Source organism: Protopterus annectens, chromosome 14.part0 (assembly GCF_019279795.1).
Source record: "Protopterus annectens isolate FY-2018-M chromosome 14.part0, PAN1.0, whole genome shotgun sequence".
NCBI lineage: Eukaryota > Metazoa > Chordata > Ceratodontiformes > Protopteridae > Protopterus > Protopterus annectens.
In genome coordinates this window covers 401,001,723-401,026,056 of record NC_056748.1, presented here as the reverse complement: position 1 = coordinate 401,026,056, position 24,334 = coordinate 401,001,723, and the positions used below count along the sequence as shown (strand labels likewise).

The window sequence follows — 24,334 nt, the reverse complement described above, 5'->3', positions numbered from 1 at the left end:
GCAAGTATTTGTGTTATGTGGGAGGAGGAGAGGGTTGTCTGTGTACATGAGGCAGTTATAACATTGCCTCAAGATTCCCAGATTCACCAGCTGGACCGGAGAGGAGATTGACAACTGACCTTTGGACATGCTAGAATAATATTGGGAAATCCTTAATTGAAAACAAGGGCCAGTGGGGAGTGAGGGTGTAGTGCTTTTAATTTTTAGTGCTGACTTATATAATTGCTTTAGTGAGCAAGTGCCAGGTAACTTGAGTGCAATGTGATACAAGTAACTAAATGCAAAAACGACAAACAGTAACTTTCTTTCAAGTGAAACAAGGAAATAAGTACAGTAAGCAATGCAGATATCACTAGTGATCCACAGAAGCTCTGAGAAGTTGCGTATTAGGTGAATTAGCTTCCAGGGAAATAACAAGCAAACAAACAACAAGTATATAAACAAAGCTAGATTCAGTAGGCCTGGATCTAGTCTATGATAGAGCAAACAAGGTGAACCAATTTCAGTAAGATACAGTTCAAATATTCAGGCACCATAAACCTTTAACCAGAAAATTCCCAGCTCAGAAGGGCAGAGTCCAGCCTCTTCTCCCACAAGAGTGCAGTCCACGAACCTTCTTAATGTAAAATAACTGGCCTGAAGCCCAAGTGCCTAAACCAGAACTAATACACTTGGACACTGGGCTCTCAATCAGCAGTTCCCAACTTAGAAGGATGAAAGCTACCTGTCCTGCCACCACAGAAAGCTAATAGAGGTCTTGCATTAGTATGAATTTTCTGAATGGTATGAAATCTGAAACTCAAATGTCTGTCATTATTTTCTAACTTCAGTCTTTAATTATTTGTCAATAATTTGCCAAAAAAACACAATTTTATGAAAAATGAACCAAAAATGTGATGTAAAAATATAAAGTAGCAACACAATACAGCTGGGAACCTGTCAAAGAAGGGACACTTTAATATTAGTACTGCTAACTTGAGCAGCTGACAAAATAAAATAATCTACATGCATTTCTGAAATAAAAGTAATCTGATTATTACAGTTATTTCTTAATTATAAACCATCCATGTTTTCTTCCAAAATTGCTATTTTGCGGAGGGATCATTAGGGGAAGAGCAACATTTTGAGCCAAAAACAGGGACAGTTGAGAGTTTTGGCTATGCCTAATTCTATAAAGCAATTTATTTACATGTAACTCTCAACCTGTTAATGCAATAAATCTTGAAAAGGCCAAATATATTGGGGGAACATATAAACAGTACTAAAAATTGCTCTTGTATAAACTGGGACCGTTGATAAAACAGGTATTACTTTAGCATGCATTTTTCTGAAGGTTATGAAGTCTGAAACTAGTGTGTCATTATTTAGTGACTTAATTCCTAAATGATTTGCCAGAAAACCACAAATTCTATGAGGAACAAACCAAAAATAAGAAGCAAAAAATGTATTCATTCTTTGAAAATCTGGACAGTTGGGAGGTATAGTTCAGCTGGGGCTGCCTAAGTTTGCCGCCCTTCCCCCTCACAAAACCATGGTCGAATGGAACCTCCCCCTGCAGCCATTCCAATGATCCATTACTTTGCTATTTCACTCCATTTACCATAAACACTAATGTGCATACTGATTTACTTCTATGATTATTTGAACTTCATTTGAAAGCTTTATTTTGCATTTTACAGCACAAACACTAAGACATCTGCTAAACAAACTTGGCATTAAAACTTCTCTGCCCTTGAAACTCGCATTCATTGAAACAACATTAAAAGCCACATTCAAAGAAAATACATTTTACCCGTGGCAGATAAAAATTAATTCTGGGCTGTTTTCAAATCATAGGCCCCTTGCATATGAAACATACATGTGCTCTTTGATACACCTTCATATTGATTTTAACATTTTTCCAATAAATAATGAAACAAAACTTCCCAATTCAGAACATTTCCATCATAAAAGTCTACTCAAACTTCTACAGTCCACTATTATCAGTAAATATGCACAATTCTACAGTCCACCATTATCAGTAAATATGCACAATATCTGAAGTAGTAAAAAAGTAATCTAAACAATTCCACGTAAAATAAATCTGTAATGAAGAGGTTGCTGCTAGCAATCACCTTTATATTTCACGGTTTCATCGAAAAATAAAGTGTCTGTTGCCCCTGAGGAATAAATTGCCTAAATTGCATTAAAAATAAGCTAGTAATATTGCAATAGGAAATGGATGGCAAACTGATAACAGGCTTATAGTTAGTATCTTAACTTTCAGTATGGCAGCATTCACCCCTTATGGGAGTAGAACCAACAACCTTCTGCATCAAAAGCAAGTACACAACCTGTTGTGCTATTAGCAATGTGAGCTGACTTAGCATAATCAGCACTAAACTTCTCTTCCCCTGCAGCTCTCAGATCCTTGTAAAATCTACTCAGTACTCAACTGCATCTCAACTTCGCAGCACAAGAAGTCTGGAAGAAGCCAAATTTATTGGGGTAGGTCAAAAGGGCAAAAACCAGGGACACATTAAACATTACTTGTATAATCTTGGAAAGCTGCTAGAATAAAATGCTGTGTTACCACCATACATTTTACTGCCAAGGTCCCTGTGCAAAATAGTCAAGAGCAACATACCACTACGCCAAATCAGCTGCTTTGTGAAAGAGAGAAAGACTGAAACTTAAATGGCTATCATTTAATGAATTCAGTTCTCACCATAGCTGTCAACCTCTTAGCACAAAACACCTGGACAAACCCAGTAATGAGGGAATACAGCCCTCAAACATATTCAGTGAATTCAGTTCTTGCCATAGCTGTCAACCTTAGCACAAAAAACCTGGACAAAGCCAATAACAGGGTATTACAGTCCCAAAAATAAGGACAAATTTCAAATAGTCATCTTATAAACTTAAAAATTGCTATAATAAAAGGTTGTGTTACTATATATTTATTGCTAGAATAAAAAGTTGTTTTACTATGTATTTTCTGAAGAATATGAAGTCTGAAATTCAAATGCCTGTCAATTTTACTTCTGACGGAACAAAAACAATTTTCAGCAGAGGCCCAGGGATAAATACTGTAGACACATGTCTTTGTAAAATGGCAGGACACCAGAGCAAATCCACACAAACACAGGGATAAGATGCAGACTCCACACAGAAGGCACCCCAGCCAAGAATCAAACCAGAAAACCTATAGCTGTGAGGCAACAATACTGCCACTGTACCATCAAATATGTAAGGAAATAAACATTCAGAAACCTGAAGTCTGAAATTCAAATGCCTGTCGATTTTATTTAACATTTGTTAATCAGGGCAGTCTGACTTTGAACAAAAAAAACAATTTTCTGCAGACGCCCAGGAAGAAATAATGCAGACATGTCTTTGTAACATGGGAGGACACAAAAGCAAACCCACACAAATACAGGGAGAAAATACAGACCCCCCCACAAAGAAGGCACCCCAGCCAAGAATCAAACCCAAGTACCTGCAGCTGTGAGGCAATAATGCTACCACTGCACCATCAAATATCAAGCATTGCAATATTTACAAACCACATATATTATAAGGAATAGATCAGATCAAATATGAGGCAAAAATCTGCATTTTTTTTACAAATGGTGGTGGGTAGGGAATTCAGGTCCTTAACACCTGCATACAAGGTACAGGGTTCAAGCCTGAGGTATTCCCTACCACCCCACCATGAGTGTAACCACCAGTATATTGCACCTGGGGCATTTTCACACACACACACACACACACACACACACACACACACACACACACACCTGTAGTCCATAAATCCAAAGTACACCACCGCAAATCTGAAATAAAATAAATCCTGCCTGTAAACCACCACCGCACATCCGATCCCTATCCAAAACCCGCACACATCTGACCCTGCCCGTCACGAGATCCTAAATTCCTGACTGCTGATGTTGCAGTCCCACCCCGACACGTTTCCCCAGTGAGTTCCCAGGACAGTCTATGCAGTTTAAAACTGCATAGACTTCTGGGAGCTCTGTTCTCCATGTTTCCCAGTCATGACTGCTGCTGAGACAAATCTGCGCATGCTCCAGACTGTCTCAGCAGCAGTCCGACTAATTTATCTGTGAAGTCTGCGATTTTTAAACATTTTTTTTTCTATTTATTTATTTTTATTTTTTTATTTTAAAGTTGAGGGGGCTGCAGTCCGGCAGTCCAAGAGCACGGGCCACCCCTGCAACTCAGCATGACACTGACAAATTGCCTTTTTGTGATTCTGATGTATTTGTTAGAATAGCACTTCACATTCTGATTTGAAAATATTCAGGCACTTATAAAAACTGAAAATAGTAATACTGGTCTAGTACTAAGATGTAATGTATGCTTCTAGAATTCTGTAGGAAGGTAGGTGAAGCTTCAGGGGTACATCTGTGGTCTACAGCTGCTCCTGGGAGATCAGTCATATATGAGGACTGATCAATGTGCAACAAGCTTAGAGCAGTAACCTAACTGTTAAGCATTCAACACACTCAAAGCTTCTATAACATGTTCATAAAATTCAGTTGAAAACACACCAAGGAAGTCCAGTGGCTTATTTATTGAAATTTGGTGACTAAGCTAGTCCAGCTGGTCTGAGTCAACAAACTGTGTGCTAACGCTTAATATTCCAGCAGTTACACTCAGAGGGCACACATGATTTCATAGCTCCAGGAGTATGAAAATTGCTATGGCAATTATAAGGCTGTGTTTATTTACACCACGCTGTATAATAACAGATAAGAAAATTTGCATATGCATTGGATATGCATATTACTGAGAAGTCAGTTTTATGACTTACATTATTTACTCCATCTTTATTTTGAAGCTGGGTGTTTATTTATTAACTTTATTGACCAAGACAGTAAACTGGTCCTCATTCCATTTTCAGTCATATTATGGGCCAAGTAGGCAATTACATTTTAACACATATTAAGTATACTGTATTTTAGCAAAAACCCACAACTGGATGTGTGTATCACAGGATTTACCCACTCTTGGCTTGGTTTGATAATGAGAGTGAAGCCTGGGTAATTAAATACGCCAGCCATGGATAAATCCTTTGATAACCACATTCACGAGTGGGTGATTGCTATTATACAGTGACATTACTTAAGAAACAAATTGCTTACCTTTCTTAAATAATATCTTTGTATAATGGCACTTTTGTTTTCTTCCACGTTGTATTCTCCATGCATCCCAATGCTTGCACAGTACCTCAGTGCAGTAGAAGAGACTTTAAAGAGAAAAAAGTATCTCTGTCACTTTCTGTCACTTTCAGTTTCTCTGCATTTACAAAAGAAAAAAAATCAGATATTTTATGAGTGGTAGTGTAAACATATAAGGAGAATTGCAGATTTTTCCGACAACTGTACTCAGTTGACAAATATGTTTAGCGGTACTACCATCAATCTTACCGCGGGTAACCATTCTTCTTAACTGTCTTCAGTTTTGCTGTATATACCTGATTTATATTTTGTTTGCCCTTAGTAAAAGAGGTTTGCAATACTGCTATCCAGCATATGCCAATAGAAGGTTTGGATGCTTAATGATACTTAAGCGGCTGGACTTCTTTCTAATTTTATAGGCTCGATTTACAACTTGCATGCTGGCTCTCCAGTCAGTGTGCTTATTTCTGAATATTACTGGCACATTATATAGTACTGTATAATGCATGTGTAACATAGACATATATAGAGACAAAGAATATTGACATGAATATACTACATGTATAGAAAGCAGAAGTAGATAGTATTGAGAAGTACTGTGCCCTGTTATAAGCAATTTAGCATCAAGAAGCATACTGCTCACATCCACAAAGTAAAGACAGTGTTCCATGTTGTTCTGCAATGGATGATTTATAACAAAAGGATTGCATAAATACTAATGAATAGTTGCATTTGGAAGTAGGGAAGTATTTTCTAATGTTTCTATTGATGACATTAGATATACCCCGGGATTCATGAAGCTTGCGCCAGGTGCAGGCATAGCGTAGGCGGTATAACACCAAACATGGCCGCCGAGCAATTCAGATACGATCCAATTCCATGTGCACTACCGGCGTACTCCAGATCTTTGCAGCCCTCGGCTTAGGTATGCTAATCACCCCATGCGCAGTGCCACACCATGCAAATTAAGGTACATAGCGATTCATGAAGTGGTGCAGGCATAGCATAAGCCCACAGAAATGTAAACCAAAAAACACGGTTTACATTTCTCCAAACAGAACATCGGAGCTATGAAAGCGGACCAGACTCATTTATTACAAACTGAACATTTGCCAATGGATAAATATACAGCCAATGGCATAAGAAAAGATGCACAACACCTAAAAAACAACATTTAATGTCATGTCCATAGTAATGCAAAGTACAACTGCAGGGCATGTGTGCGCAAATGGGAACACAAAGAAAATATATAGAAATGTCATAAAATCGCAATGTAATACAAATCATGATTTCACCATAATACTCAATGGTATGCATGGTACACCACAACCAAGCTGCAAGGGTTGCTAAGGGTCTGTGACAGTGTTTGGCACGGTAACTAGGAATTAGTAGTCAATGCTATGCAAATGAGGCAGGTAATAGTGAATCGCAAACGTCCCGCCGGACTAAGGATGTACCATACAGCGCAGCGTTACAACACTGAGGAGTGGTTTAGAGGTATACATGACATCAGCAGTGGGGTGTGCCACCGTAGCTGTAAGCACATTGGAGCAATGCAAATCCGGCCTGGCCGTTGCTAAGCAAAGCCACAGGACAGGGGTGGGGAGGTAGGTATAGCATCAATTAGCTGAAAGCACATATGGTGCCCAAAAGCGCATGTGTATGGCGAGGAAAACGTGCCGGAAACCCAGTAAGCGGATGCGCCACACACCATAGCTCAAACAGGAAGGTCAGGGGAAGAAAATAAGGAAATGCCACAGTAGGGTAATTGGACTACAACTGAGCAATTAACACCTATTAACTCACAGCGGGCAGTCGACGGCAGCTGACAAGTCTGCTCGCAGAAACCTGCAAAACAGGATAGGGGAGGTGTCGGATTGCAAAGAAAAGAGAACTGTCATAGCAGAGAAAAGCAAACCTGCAGTAGACCAGCCATAGAACACATTAGGCAAGATAAGCCAGGTGTAGGAAAGTACAAATGAAAGCAGGCTGCTGGATGCATGCCAGAAAATGGGAGGTGAAATGTTAAGAAATGTAAAGGGAAGGGCAAGAGGTAATCCACGGCAGCCAAATGTAATTCAACACCAAAGGCACCACAATAGTAGTTCCTGTCATAAAACACATAAGATACCCTGTAGCTACAATCGTACATACACACCCTATGACATCATCGGTGTTCACAGCACAATAGTATAAAGCGTGAAAGCACCCCACACACACCTGTGTATTCCCAAACACTGCACCATAGGTGTAAACATACGGGGAACTTTTACAATGTGCATGTTGGGAGCTGCCATTGCTGTGATTCATCACCATGTGTTAGAGACTGACGGTGTTGTGGAGGATGATGCTGACAACCACCGCAGGCCCCAGAGGAGGAGAAGAGTGTTCAGACCAAGGGTAACCTACCAGGGGCTACATGATCTGGAGATAGTAGAGCATTACAGGGTGGACAGGGACATCTTACAGCAAATAGTTGGCCTGAGATCCAGAAACAACAGAGGGGAACCCATCCCAGTGGACACGAAGATATGTGTAAGCTTGCGAATACTAGCTACAGGTACCTTTCAAAGGCCAACTGGAGATATAATGGGGATCTCACAGGCAACAGCATCCAGGGTACTACACCAGTTCCTGGATGCCATGTTACCACATGCCAATGAGCATATATACTTCCCCCGAACTCAGGAGTAGTTGGCCAGCAATATGCGTCTCTTCCACCATGTGGCACACTACCCGGAGGTACTGGGTGAGATAGACTGAATGCACATACATATCAAGTCACCAACCGGTGAGCATGGTAGGCGCTACATAAACCGCAAGGGATACCACTCCATCAACTGCCAGGTCATGTGCAATGCCCAGGGCAATATCATGGATGTGTGTGCTGGCAGCCCTGGAAGCTACCATGGCTCCCACATCTGGCATGCCTCACAGCTGTATCAGGTATTTGTCAGGGGGGACATCCCACATGGCCACCTTGTGGGGGATGCTGGCTATGCACTGGAGCCGTGGATGATGACTCCCATCAGAAATTCACACACACCCATGCAAGAACGCCATAATGAGGCACACGCACAAACCAGAATCATCATAGAGTGTGTGTTCAGGATGCTGAAATCACCGTTCCCTTGTTTGGACATATCTGGTGGAGCCTTGCAGTACTCTCCAAGCACGTGTGCCCACATCCTCATAGTATGTGCTATGCTACATAATATGATCCTGCAGAAACTGCTGCAGCAGGGACAAAATGGTGAAGACCCTCACAGCCCACCGCAGTTGCCAAGGCCATCACAGGCACAAAGGGATTCAGACCACAAACACCCTGTGCCAGCCCCAGTAGGCAGATGGAGGTGTGCCCAATATGCCTATGCCTTGGCAAAGAGGGAACGTATAGCACATACTCTGACAGTGTAGGCCCCTACGGACTGACACACCTCTCCACCTGCACACACAGTAAAATAGATGGCACACACACACAACCACCTGTAAATTGTAATGTATAGGTGGTCTACTGTGTGAATCTTACATAGGCAGCCCTCAAACATTGTACACACAACAGCTATTGGAACAAGGAATGTCAACACCTGAACAGTACACGCACCTATCAGCATATGTTGGTACTGTGTGTATAGGTTCCTAGGTACATCGGTAGGTACATGCCCGATTGTCAGAGGCCATTCATCAATCAAGGCAAACAGTGTCTGCTGTCATCACCACATCGAGTAATCAACTGTCGCTCAGTGGAGCAGAGCCAATTGCGGGATCCATGTGTGTAATCACTGTTCCCCACACACTCTACATGGATTCCCTGGTGCGTTAATGGGGGGCTCCATATAATGTAATCATGGATGTAGTGGCGAAGCATAGGGTGTACCCATGACAGGTATCTGTCACCCCAGCATGCTCCACCTACGGTTGTGTGAAGGTGTAGCACATTATAGTGTGTGGCTCACTGTGACATACATACCCAATGCTGGAGCACATCCATTAAACATCACTTGGACATACCATTGATAGGTCTCATCCACATGTAATCTAACTGAGTTACCCATTTGATCGCAGTATGGAATAACAGCCGTAGTATAGTCCACATACAAAATGCCATAACATGTGTACAAATCCCAGATGCCCAAGTGGTAAATGCAGTGAATGTCGTGCATGTTCCCGGTCCCACGTCCTGCAAGGGATGCAGTGTAATCCCAAAGGCATGAATAATGCATGTTGGATGCAGGTCATCAGATCATGTTTAGCACATGTTAGTGGGAATATGCGTTGCCCAGTGCTGGTAAGCGTCGTTTAAATATGACTATACGGATATGTGCGAAACAGGGCTAAGCTTCTCTGAATATCGCGCAGATCACGGTCAGAGACATCCAGAACAGGTGAAACCAGATTTATTCTCCCCTGTAATAATAGTGCCTGCCCTGAAGGGTAAAATGACCACTGCCAGGAGTAGAACACGCAATCATGTACACAATCACGTAACACTAAGCTACCGAAGATGTACCAACGGCAGGTGTGTAATGTGACAGGTTCAAACACAAATGTGTGGAGTCCAGGTAACAGTATACACCAAGTACACAATGAAAGGTGTATTCTGCCTGTCACTCTCTCTGTTTTATATATATATATATATATATATATATATATATATATATATATATATATATACAAAATAGAGACAGAAAGGGTGATAGAGAGATATATGCTGATATATACGGATTCACCTATATCTGCAAATATGTAGATAGGTCAACGACATGTGCACAACCATGGAGGTACAAATAAATAGGATACTGCCAACTATGGAATGTATCACATACCGACACGCGTAATCACGAGGCTGAAAGACCAAAAGAACACAGTACCGGAACACTAGAACCGCATGTAATATTATCACGATATTAAGGGACATTTAGTTATCGCTGCCAGTGTTGCGGTCCACGTAGGTACTGTGTTCAACTGTGTTTGTGATTGCCATAGTCTGTGTATGTGTGTGTTGAGGGTACCGTGTGCATTTCCGTGGGACTGTAATGTGTGTGTGTGTGTTTGCATCGTGTGTCTGTTAGTGCTAACTCAGAGGTAGATCATTATGGTAGGTGTGGTTATAGCTGGCCATAGGCATACAGTTACCACCTGTCCCACTTTAAGAGGGACAGCCCCTCCCTGGCCAGTTGTGTCCTGACAAAAAATATTAAAAAGGGCAAATGTCCGAGATTGTAGGACATAATTATGTCCCATATATTATGTAATAGTTGCATTAAATAATTATGCCTGTATCTAAAAAATGTAAATGTTACATGAAACATGATAAGTAGCTAAAGTGCTACAAGAATAAGTATGTATTCAGGATAAAAGTATGTGCTAACCTGTGTACTGACTGTGGGTATGTGTCGGCCTGTAAACACCAATGTGTGTCCTGCAAATGTCCCACTATGGCCATTTGAAAAGGTGGCAACCCATGCCAAAGAGGTTCAGTCACCAACACAACTGCAATGAGTGCAAATATCTGTGAAAGAAGTACACGGGACAGCTGTCATTTAGTAACATTCCTTTACATATTGCTGTATTTCCAGAGGTATGGAAGTATCAACCTCACCTGCATACTATTTAGAAACCAATTAACAACGGCCCAATGTATAAGCCCCTAACAACCATAGTTTCAGTCTACTGACTGATAGCTCTTCAATTAGGGAAGGAGCCCACACACATATATGGAATAAGTAGAAATGCAGTCCCCACAAACCTGCATATGCTATATACACCCACCTACATCTCCCACACACGAAACAATAGCAATACAGACTGTAATAACATCATAAACAGCCACTCACTCAATTACATCTGCAGAAGCATTAACATACCTTGTGACAGACACATTTGTGAAGGCACCATGTGAAATCGTAGCTGTTGTATAGTGGAACAGATGGCGATGTTACAGGCTTTCTTTGCAATAGTCCCTTATCAGACGGGTGAGATGACAGGTACACTCACATGTAGAACCACATACTCTAGCCATCACACACAATCCATGGGGGACATGAATACAAAATATCCATGTCTCTACAATTAGCAGTTGCAATTCCACACAACAATACACATACAGGCCGTCTCCCCGAAGGTAGGGCAAAAGGGCAACGCCCAAGTGGAGAATTCAGTTATACCCCACTGTTGCCGCGTAATTGGTGAATGGAGTAGCTGCACACCTGATGTGCATGTAATAATTTACTCAGGAACACCAATTGGCGGCAGGAAACCACATGTTACAGGTATCTACGTATATAAGGATGACTTGCCAGACATTCAAACCGTATGCTCATACCATAGTACCGTTTAAACAGTAAAGATGTAAGAGAGATATTTACGAAAGTTCGGAACGCTAACAAGGTATGTAGAACACTCAGTATGTTAGTATATGCATAGCCTGTTTTGTATTAATTAAAAGTGTCCACAATGCATAAAGTGGGAAAAGGTATTATGTAGTGATGTCTTGCTGAGCATAGTAATGCTTGTAGAAATTGTGTGTCCTGCTGTGGGCCACAAGGTAAACATCACAGACACCACAAGGGATGCTGCATGAGGGCTTTAAACAGAACAATTCCACACCACCCACCGTCAGTGGTAGGGTATGTCCAACAAGTATGTGCCACAGCAGGGGATAGTATATGTTTATATACTGTCACAGTAGGCATGTGTATGGGCATATAGCGACAATAACATGCCTAAGGTGGTCCTGCTGTGCAAGTATGCTTTGCATTATGGGATAATATGTAAAATATGTGTAATGTACAGTATTGTAGGTAGATATGTCAGATATTCTACATAGCATAACAGTTATATCATGCAAACAAAAGGTATTGTCTATTGGCATGTACAATACACAATAACAGGATACATATGGCTTGTAGTCATGGGACACTGTAACAGCATGATAGCTAATCGAAATGGAAGAGCTACTCAATTAACCATGCACAAAGGACATGTAATAGCTTCACAGGTTCATAGTGAGGTACTATGCTGTCTGGCAAGTCTATGTGTAAGCCCAACTACAGTGTTTACACCGATGGCACCTCTCTTAGGTAGTGTCCTGTCTGTGAACAGCAGAGCCATGTGCTACCTGCACCTCTGCACAGTACAGCCACTGCAGTGATCCCTGGCGTACATGTGTGTCTCCCATCCACCAAGTGAGGTATCTCATAAACAGTGCTACTGAGTGTCCCTGCGTGATGTACATAGGAATCATGTTCCAAAGCATGGTGAGTGTCTAGTTTGGGAACGTAACCCTCAAGAACATCCCACTCATTGTTGCGTTTGTGCACATATCCATGAGCCATGTTGCTCTCAGTGGCTTTTGCTTATGTCGCTTATGTGGAGTATATCCATGAATAGAGTTGTGTACATGGGCCCTGTATGTTCAGCAGAGGTCACCCCTGAGTATGCAGTATGCAAATGTGTACAGTCGTGGTGTCCATAGTACTGTCGCATACATTAACCTTCGGAGCTCAATAATCCTCATGTTGTGTTAATGTTGTGGTATGTAAAGCCGTTGCTGCTCTGTAAGGTACACCCTAAATGGGATGTTGTACCCTTGAATGTGTGTATACATCAGGAGTTTAGAGGTACAATGGATGCCTTTGCTCCAGCTACAAACCTAGTACAGATAAGGGTGGCCACGTAGAAGGATATCCACGCCACATTGGCAATATGGTTATCAAAGGAGTGGGTGCTACATACGTGTGTACTAAGATCCCGTATAATCAAAGGAGTGGGTGCTACATACATGTGTACTAAGATACCGTATAATGTCACATGTATGTAGGGGACTACCACCTATGTGATAGTCAGTGGATGATTGGTGTAATCCAAAGGGGATGTACATGCACCATGTGTCATGCAGCTTGAGGCCATGTTATTAACATCAGGTATCCGTCACAGTGACACCCTTATGGAGGGAGTCTGTATCAGCTGGTGGATCAGTTATGGCGCCTTGTATGCAGTTGTCTGGAACCCTAGTCAGGGAAAGTCCCTCTGTGCTAGCCTGTACCTCAGGAAAGCATATATCAAACATGAGGGGCCCTATGACTGAGGACTGTGGTATGCCAAGTGTAACTGAAATACAGTAGGTACTATGGTATCCTACCCTCATTGTGTGGGTCCTGTCCATGAGCCACTTTGCATAACATCCTGAGATGTAGGGGTCGATGTGCAGGTTGATGTGTATGTTGTCAATACCAGATTGGAGAACGGTGCTGAAAGCCAATGAGAGGACAGTGTAGGCTGTGTGGACCCCCTTACAATCATCACCTACCCTGGTAACTGTATCAAAGAAGTCCACCAGGTGTAGGAGCCATGGTCTGGCCCTAACAAGTCCAACCTGGGTGGCATCAAAAGTCTGGAGCCCACCAATGTCTCTGTGAATGACTTCCATGATGATGTGCCCCATAGCTTTGCAGAACAGTCCAGTCAGGCGTATAGGGCAATAGTCCCTCTGGTTCATTGTGGCACCACCTGTGTGGAGTGTGATAACTGTTGCTGTGCACCATTCGGGGGCCACAATGTCTGATACATGGCTATTAGTGAATCTGGTGGCCAAGTAGGGAGACATGTCATTCTGAGGTTTGTGTAAATCACAGCCTGGGATGTTGGATGGTCACATGGAGTCTGTGTTCCAGGCCTTAGAGAGTGCAGGTTGGAACTGTGTAGTTGTGACCGCAGGGACCCTGCAATGTTTCTGCATGGATTATGGCCCTGTAGGGAGTGAGAGGGTGTAAAGTTAGCATTGAACCCATCCACCAGGATGTTGCCAACATCATTCAGTTCTGTAATGTTCCTGAGTAACCGTCGTATGTCAGAACAGATGTGGGTATTGCCATTGACTACTGACATGCCTCCATAATGCTTTGTGGTACACGTTGGAATGTGTCGCAGTAATTTTTATGTAGCTAGGTTTGGAGGATGTGATAAGGGATCCCGGAGCCCTACTGAGGCTGACCAGTGAGCTACCCCACCCATGGGATTGTACTCCACTTTGCAACAGCCTTCACCTTTTGTTGTACATTATGTCCATGGAACTGGACCCCAAGAGTGGCGTCCGTTATCTGGTGGGTACCATCATGGCTCTGTTTGGAATAGCATGATCCATGCAGTCGTGTAAGTGCTAATGAAGTGCACTGGGGCATGCTTCAGCATTTGTATGTGCATTGTCCATCTGCACGGGTGTCATGACATTTACTACTGCTGTCATAAGATGTCTGTAGTAGGCGTTGTACTTATCTTGTACAGTGTATGCCATGAAGGGTGTGGTGCCGGGATGTGGATAACAAGGGTGATTAGCATATGTTCGGAAACTACCAACGAGGGGATAACCACTGGTGTGGAACACCAGTGACATGTTGGTAATGTCCATGTCTAGGATATTGTTGGTCTTGGTGGTGGTATGTATGGGTTGATCCAGCCGAGTGGAATTTATGAATCCTGGACAGCATTGGCATAATGTGTCGGTACATGAGTAGCTACCCAGTTAAGTGTGGGGTAGTGTCAGTCGCACATCAATAGTACCTGTCTGAACCCTACAGTCCAGTACACCAAGAAATGAGGGCCGGTAACCGTGGAGTATGTTGTTGAATCCGTAACATGTTACAATGTGTATAGCAGTTCTGGCCACAGTTATTTGCACGTGGATCACCTCTGATGCATTTTGCTAAGTAAAAAGCCAGGAGGTGTGTACAATATAGTGAAATATGGACACACCTCAGCCATGGGTGTTCTGGTCCAAGTTGCATGACTGAAATGCGTGGTCTGCATTAAACCTGTCAGTGCAGGTGTGCTCTGCAGAGCCTAGAGGCAGGTCCCAGTCACTGCAGAGATATTGAAGTGGTCCATTATAAGGAGTGCCGTGCCTGCGTGCGTCAGAGATGATGTCAAGCATTGAGTCACATGACCCCATGTTTTGCTTGCCTGTTCCTGTTCTGGTGGTGAATGTTTTTGGAAACTGTGTAAGACAGGCAGTATAGGAGCAACAAGAGCCTTACATGTTATCTGTACTCCCAGGGCTGACAGGTGCAGGTAATCTGTGCCAAAATATCGTGTTTTGTAGACCATGTCATTCAAAGTGGACAGATACCAGATGCCTGTGGAATGACAGCAGAAGCATAGGCAACTGTTGAAGTGAAACAGTCAGTTGTTGTACAGTGGTATCTAGTCTGGATGAATGCAGAATGCTCCCCAGGGCTTGGCAGACACCTTCTGGGCTACAAGACCGGAGAGCTATTGCATGTCCCTGCACATGTAGTCTGTAAAGTTACATCTCAGGGCAGTCACACTTACATGGAGAATGACAGTCAAATTGTACCTGGTGAGGTGTGGCATGGGTGCATAGGTTATGTTGCAGAACCAGTTACCCGACAGCTAGATGTAAGCGACTATCGCCTTGTGTAGCCTGCTGAGTGGGACATCAGTGTGACTGCCTACAGAGTCACCTAATCCTGGTGTGTTGGGTATGTTATAACACCCTATTGGCTGTAGTTGATGGGCACACATGAGTCTGTGGGCTATAAGTAATTTTTGTTGTGTTTGGTGATGGGGGCTGCCTCTGGTGCCTATACAGACTATGGATAGGTTCTGCAAATGTCGTACTCATACTATGTGTGGCCTGTGGTGGTGGAGATCTTGTGAGGCCATGTGATGAGTGGGGTGTGTTGCAAATGCTACATGTCCCCACATGAATGTCAGGTACAGTGTGGGTTGGTGAGAGCATTACCCCCAGCATGGCTACATATGTGCATCTCCCACAGGTTGTAGTGTCGTATGTTGGGAGGTGATCATTGACTGTGTACATGAGACAATTGCTCTATTGCCACATGTTCATCATATTCATCATATAGACAGGCAATAGCACTGGTACGTGACAGTTGGACATGCCTGTATATTCAACCATGTCCCACGAGATATGTGAGTTACGTGTGTACAACAGCTGTTGTACTGTAAGCAAGCTGGAAATGTAAGGACAGACAGTGTACTTGTAAGCAATGAGTTGGAATGGGTGCTATAGTAATTAGTAGCTCATGAAGTGCTCACAAGTTCTGAACAAGTGCTGAGCATGAGTATGCAATACAGATAGGGTGTTGGATAATATCAACCCACTGCAACCCACAAGTGGAGACGACAGTCATAATTGGAGGCACTGCACTATTACCCTGCTGAGTATGGTCTGCAAGTCTATGAACCTTTATCAATGTAGATGTTAGCAGTACAGAAGTAGATGACAGTACGGGTGATTTCACACTGCATAGCATACCTGTGACAGGTCATAGGACATCATCACCCATACCGTGTTCCAGCTACACGGAGTATACTAGATGTACCTTCGTATGTCACAGGAGTGTTCTACCAGTGGCCTGTTGACAGAATCAACACTACAAAAGGTGTCAGAGTGGCATGTGCATATCACACCAGTGGCAGTTGCAGTAAAACAGGGTTAATGTTTTGTACTCCCCCCTCATTGTAGCCCATACCACACAGACAAATGGGAGGTATCTGTGTATGTAAAGATGTGAATGGCCATGACCTAGGAGCAATAACTGTCTCATTGTTGTGGACAACATACAGAATGGGCTTTGTGGGTGAGGTGTGTGACATATGTGCACAATCTGACAGCTGATAATAGCATTGTCACCGCTAGGTGAATAACCCTGTACCCATTAACTACCACCTAGGCAGCGGTCAACATTATGGACACTGTGTAAGGGATGGTGCTGTGCAGTTCACCTCCCTGAGTTGGTGACGTTTCCAGGCCTATTAGGTAGTCATACGAGGCACCCATGTCATGACAGGGTGCCATCCATGAGCATGGAGATTATTGGACAGGCATACTCAGCACTCAGGTGACCAATATTGGATCACATATCACCTTTAAGTGGTATTGGCCATGCGTGGATGGGCGATACCAGCCTTTCACAATCCTCACCTCCACTATGCAGCATGCTGGCTACCTTGCATAAAATCATGTGCTACACTGTGATGTTGGACATGCTACACGTACATATCCTGATCTGAATGACATACGTCATGGACAGCCACCGTCCTACTACAAGGATCGCCACATGCTGGACAGATCCCTGTGCCATACATGTTACATACACTCGCCATACCATTCAGCCCTGTCCATCAAAGCTGCACATGTCATCTCTGTCATACATGGTGTGATGACCGCATGGTAGATGTATTATTAACTGTCTGGATCAGTAATGTGGCACAGATGCACCTCGCGGTGGCAAAATGGCTGTCGGATACAGCTAAGAAACCTTGCCTGTACATGCTATAGTTGAAAACCATCCCTGCGAATGACGTCCGGCTAGCCATTGTCCCATGTCTATCACATGTGCAACACAGGCGATCCATGGCAGGATGTTGAACTGCTGTACAGTGCCGTGTAGATGTATATGGCAAAACACATGCATGTAAAGGTTCCATGCATATGTCTGCATTGTCACTGCTCATGTCCATTAAGGCAGTGTATGTGTTGATATGTGAAGTATACACAGCATCAAGGTCAACAGCATCACTGTGAACACATCCAGGCATGTGCTGATAGGTAAGAACACCAGTACAGGCAAACAGACATGCCCACATCAAGACAGCATTCACATGGAGTATGAACAATGTAATGAGGTGACACGGGTGTTACATGTGTGACACAAACATGTCAGTCATGTCAGTGTCATGATGATTTCAAAGATAACTGTGCAGATGTACTAGATTTAATACACATGTATGTGCAGCTGTATCTCTGTACATCTCTGTGATACTGTGACCTGTCACCATCATTATGTCTTCCAGATAAAGCCTCGTTCATGCCTGCCAGCATACAGCCACCAGGAGGATGATGTCCTCATCCCGTACCTCCATGAGAACTACGAGGTGTTGTTCAGTCATGTGCCACAGCATGCCCAGCAGTGTGACAACCTGTGGCAGGATCTTCGCAGGAGGGTTAATGATGTGGGTGGCCATAACCGCACCTACCAGCAGGTGTGTAGACACTGCATGGACTTGATACGACATGCAAAACAGTGTGCCACTGCAATCGCCAGGGAACAAGGTGGAACAGGTGGTGGGCCACCAACCCAGCCCCCACTCACACACACCAAGGAGCTACTGGCCAGCCTGGGGACACCCTCAGAACAGCATCCACAAACACTAGCTGCCATCGTGGATGTGGGTGTCTCCCAACCAATGAGCCTGGAGTTGTCTGGTAAGTCACTACTGCACATATGACTGTTATATCCCATTTAGTTGCATGTGTCACTGTACAATATGTAATGTAACATCATATGCAAGGTATGTTTACACACATGCTGCATACTACAGTATGCTACCCTGTGTATGCACACATGTGCATACTATATGCTATTGTACATGCAAATGTGTTAACATACACAGTGCACCCTGTGGCTGTCATACAGTCATGGATAATGTTCAAACTGCTGTGTCACCCCTATACAGATACCTCTGGCACGCCGCACAGACATCAGTCTTTTGCAGGTGAGACTGTCATCAGTATCAGGCATGTTAATGCATATATCTATTCGCCATGTGGCCAGTTAACACATGTACACATGATGTATGGTCCAGTCACGATATACAGGTCGCATCTCCCATCATTCACACTGGCTACCCATGTGCAATATATACAAATGAAATGAAACACTGACATGAAACCACAGTATCTGTCATTGCTATATGTGTGGACATCTGTGCATACAACGGTGGAGGTGTTGTTCAATGTAGGCATCTGTACTATACATTGGAACAACACATGTGTGGTACACAAACAGTACCACACAGTGAGCTGGGATATGGGCAGCCCACAGGAGTCACCATTGTGTTATATGCCCCTGCAGTGGGTGCACACATTGTGATGTGCCATCTGACATGTCCCAGACATGTAGTGTTCTGGCTGCAATATTGTCACACTGTCCCATAATACATACCCCACATACTAAACATACAACCCATTGTCTGCATAGCCTTGTGGACAGTGACATATCTGACATCTATGGGTGTATGTCATATGGAACTACACAGACATCTGAGATAGATGGCCATCACAAACATTTGGCCAACACATGTTCACACATGGCCATGGAGGATGGCCAAAGACATGTAGCCACACAGTAGATGTGATGTGTATACACCCTGTTGCACATTGTCCACACATGGTCAATCTATAGCCTTAGTTGACTGATTATACAGTTGATGTGGTACACTGGACATCCTAAAAGCCTGTGCACAGCTAGTGGAGGTGTCACGTAAGTTGACCTTATAAGATGTGTTGAACATCACTACTAGTCACCTGTACAGCTTCCACAGACATTGACACCACATCAGGCCACAGATACCGTACATTTCCCTTGCTGCTGTAGGACATCACTGTCAGCCGTGCACCTCGTGTGTGTGGTAAATCAATGTCATGTGGGACATGGTGTATTGACAAGTTTGCCATGTGTGGACATGGTTGCCAGGCAGCTAAGACTCTGTAGTAGTTGTGCAGGGGTGTCATCCATAGGTCTTCCAGTGACCTGTCACATGACACAGCATGGTTTGGTGTGTATACACCTCAGCAACGTGGGCCACAATCCACAGTTATGTCATGTGTATGCACGCAGTTATGGGTATGCAATGTGTGCATATTACACACTGTACAGCAATATAGATGCCTCATGATGCCATGCAATGGCACAGTGTCTGTACTTCACACTGTATAGCAATGTAGATGCCTCACACTACCCTTCCATGCTCATGCACATTTGCTAAACGTGCATTCTATCTGTAGGGCATACAGACAACACTGCAATGTGATACCCATTCCAACACTGTACATGTGTCATTGTGTCCAACATATATGCATGTCAATGCACATGTCAGCAGATTAATGTCAAGGTCACTTCAGCCATGTGTACTGTTAACCTGTGCTGGTCCACATGGTGTATCACAGGGATGCATGCTTACTACCATGATTGTGTGAACTGCATGGCTACTGATATGACACCTGCTTGCTGTTGTGTGCAACCCAGGGAGGTATGCTAACTACCACTATTAATGTCTGAGCTGCATGCCGTCTGCTGTATCACATGCATGCTGCATGCCATCTGTCAAATCATATGCACGGTGTGTGTGTATGTCTGTGTGTGTGTCTGTGTTTGTGTGTATTGTAATGTAGAGTCTTTCTTTGCATTCACAGGTGATGTAGGTGCGTTACCGTCCTGCGGTTCGTCTGATGTTAGTGTCCCCACAGATACTAGCAGTGATGAACATATGCATGAGGGACATGCAGGGTTGTCAGGAGCTGAATCTGTGCCAATGGTTGCCATCCGAGCTATGTCCCCCTCTTCCCCGCACACAGTTCTCATGCCAACACATACCCCATCACCAGTGGCCATAGAGGAAAGACAGTCAGCGTGTGTTAGCTTGGAACAGGAATGTGTGGTGGCTACAGAAGGTGTGTCTCCACACCATGGTGTCAGTGTAATGACTGCAGTTGTGCCACATAGGCATGGGGCCAGTGCTGCTCGTAAGAGGACCTCTGGCAGACATGCACCTGCAGGACAGAGCGCAGCAGCTGGTGTCACCAGATGCATGTTCCAGACTGTAATGGTGGCACAGGCACGTACTGAACAGCAGAACAGAGAAGGGCAGAGGCTTCAGAGGGCTGCTAGCCATACTCTAAATGACAACATCCAGGCATTGGCAAATGCTCAATAGCAGATTGCTGATGTTCTGGACAGGCGATTGGGTGACATGGTTGGAATCGACTGTGGCATGGCAATCCGCGAGCATGAGCAGTCTGTGCTGGCACATCTGGTAGGAGTGAGGCATAGGTCACATGGACGTAGGCCAGCTACACCACCTAGTGCAGGTCAACGTGAACGAGCCACCTCACATGCCCGCTTCCATAGTGCCGGTAGCAGTAGCAGTGCAGCTGGTGCTGCGCTGTCCACACCAGGACACAGCAGGCTACGTGGACGTGGCCCTGGATGTACCCAGCAGGGACACGGTTCCAGTGGACATGTGTCATCGGACAGTAGCCAATCTGTTCCTCTGCCTGGTAGTGCCCATGCAATCCCTGGCAGGCACAGGTCACGTGGCCGTGGCCGGACACAGTGAGCTGTACATCCTGGTCTGTACAATCTGGAGCTGTCAATAATACCCCTGTGTAGGCCTGGCAAAAGGCAGAACTCTGTGCAATCATACACGCACACAGCAAAAACATCTGTAGGGCACCGCAACACCCACATGCATAACACATGTCCAATCAGATCACTGGCCCTTACCCACACATATGATGTCATTCACTGGTGCAGCCTATGCCCCTGGCAAACATTATCACCCTGTGCATATGATGATGCCTGTGGCGCATCCCTGTCATCCACACCATTGGTGCAGGGACATGCTCAAATGGTCTGATGCACAGGGTGAACAGAATAGTGAGAGAAGTGTATATTACATTAGTTGTGTACTGTTGACATGCACCAGACATACCATGTAGTACAGGTTTATAATGCATTGTTATATGTTCACAGTATGTGTCTTGGTAACAACAGTAACAGCATGTTGGTAATGATGCCCTGGTTCCCTCCTTATGGTCTACTTGCATGTGCCAACAAGTAGCAGTGTTTGCAGTTTCCCATGTGTAAATGTGGAGTACTCACAGGCATGCATGGCAATACCAGCATGCTATACGTAGCCTCAACCTGACCGTTAGAAAGGCTACCATACCACAGATGTCCACACATCTACTGATCCAGAAGCACGTGGGCTGTTTAATAGGCTACAGTGGCTAGAGATGTGACATCCATACCAGGTCACATCACAGGTATGTTGACATGGTGCTGGGGGTTTACACAGCGGTCTGGCCGATGAAAACATTACAGGCCACTTGATAGCATGAGGCCTCACTGTGTAGCAGTAATACCCTGGCACATTACAGGATGAGAACACACACAAAGATACACAGAAACACACAGTAACATGCCCACACTCACAGGGTCAACAACACTATAATGCAAACTTGATAGTGTTGAGATGAGGACCCCTGCCTATGTGGTAATCACCCTCACAGTACTGTGCACCCAAACGACGCGACACAGAGAATGAACATGTACAGGTAGCCAGTAAGACTGAGACTGATGGCATCAACAGGGTAGTAGACTGCATCACCATGAGGGGTTGGGGATCCTATCTGCTCTATATGGTAGCATACACCCTCATTCCATGCACTAGACAGCCATACATACATATATACATACACACACACACACACACACACACACACACACACACACATACTGTGGAGTCCACAAATGTCATTCACATACGGATTGCTGACATGTGTGTGATACACACACCACCCCTGCCTATGTCATCTTTCCACAGTGCAGTATGTACAGATCTCTACAACAGTGTACAGGGGTGTGTAACAATTGGGATGTATTCCCCACCATATGTGGCATATCTTGTCACACAAGCAAACACACATGGCAGTACTGTGAATGATACACCTGCTATATGATGATACATCTGACAGACATGCAGCAGTATTGGCCGCATTATGTGTGCCAAAGCTACATTCGGCAATTGTGCTGCTATATGCACATGGGAGGATGTAAGTGTTACAGGTCTCATGTGACTTAGTCAGTAACACCCGATTGCTGTGTAGGTTTTATGTCTTCACCGTCAAGTAACAGTAACATAGCGTACTGTTTGCACATGTAATGGTAGGATGGCTTGTGACACACCTGTGAGCCATCCCCGGCAAACATCCATCTGCAAAGGTGGATCACAACTTTATGCACACACATCCATCCATACCTGATGTACATCCTACCGTACTGTCAGTATTTCACCATATACAGGTGTCAGTGATGGGGCTGCACTGCAACTGCATGCTGTAGTTAGGCACATATGAATTACATACATCAGCTACTGCACATGCATGGTAGCTGCATGCACACCACTACATGTACATGTGTGTTGGTCCTACATGCCTGTCATGTAGTCATGTTTGTATGCATTGCAATTGGTGGACATGTGTGATGACATACATAACACATGGACTGTTGTATGATATGATGGGTGTCATGGGTAACTAGTACAGAAGGAATGTTTCCTCGGTCAACATTGCTGCCTCATGTACTGTTAGCATTCAACAGCCATGGACCTACCTTCCATGTGCATGCATGTGATTGTTGTAGCCACTTGTATGCACAGAGGACAGCAAAAGCTATGCTATGTACATATGTGTTTTGTGTGTGTGTGTGTGTGTGTGTGTGTGTGTGTGTGTGTGTGTGTGTGTGTGTGTGTGGTCCATGCACATATCCACTGCGATTACATCTATGTCATATCCAAACATATGCATTCTTTGGTGTACAGCGACAGTCATCTGTCACAGCTGTGTAAGACTCAGGGCCCCTGTTATGTGTAGAGCCAACCTGGTTATGTACAGTGGTATCATTGCATTGCATAGCAGATGATGGAACCCTGTCAATACATGTGTAGTCTGCACAGTTGCTGTAGACCTATGTACAGTCCACTGGTCATGAGTCACACGGTGTTGTGGTAATGTATGGATGTGTGTTGCTGGTCCAAGGATATGGTGATGTCTGAGGGCTACATAGTAGAATGCAGCGTTTACCTCTGTGATCTGCACCTGAGACATCTGTGATGGCTCTTGAGTGTGTACTGGTCAGTACATGTGAGTGGCCTTTATGTACGTGGGGACAGTAACACCATACTGTGCCCTTCCGTGTTTAGAATCTGTGTGCATGCAAGACAGCCCTTCATGTACGTGGGGACAGTAACACCATACTGTGCCCTTCCGTGTTTAGAATCCATGTGCATGCAAGACAGCCCTTTGCTACTGCTACATGTGTGAGCATGCCCAGTACTCCGTTGTGTAGATGGACATACAGTACATTCCAAACTGTGCCCTTCCATGTTTAACATCCGTGTGCATGCAAGACAGCCCTTTGCAACTGCTAAGTGCGTGAGCATGCCCAGTACGCCGTTGTGTAGATGGACACACAGTACATTCCAAACGGACGTGTGATACTAAGTGTGTGAGCATGTCCAGTGACACCTTGTGTCAGTGATGTGCC

At 44.2% G+C, this 24,334-nt stretch overlaps 1 protein-coding gene across 1 annotated transcript in view; it reads left to right on the top strand.

Moving 5' to 3' along the window:
* PTPRE (protein tyrosine phosphatase receptor type E) overlaps window positions 1-24,334 on the top strand; it is a 2,530,882-nt gene that overhangs the window by 487,046 nt on the left and 2,019,502 nt on the right. The window lies entirely within an intron of this gene.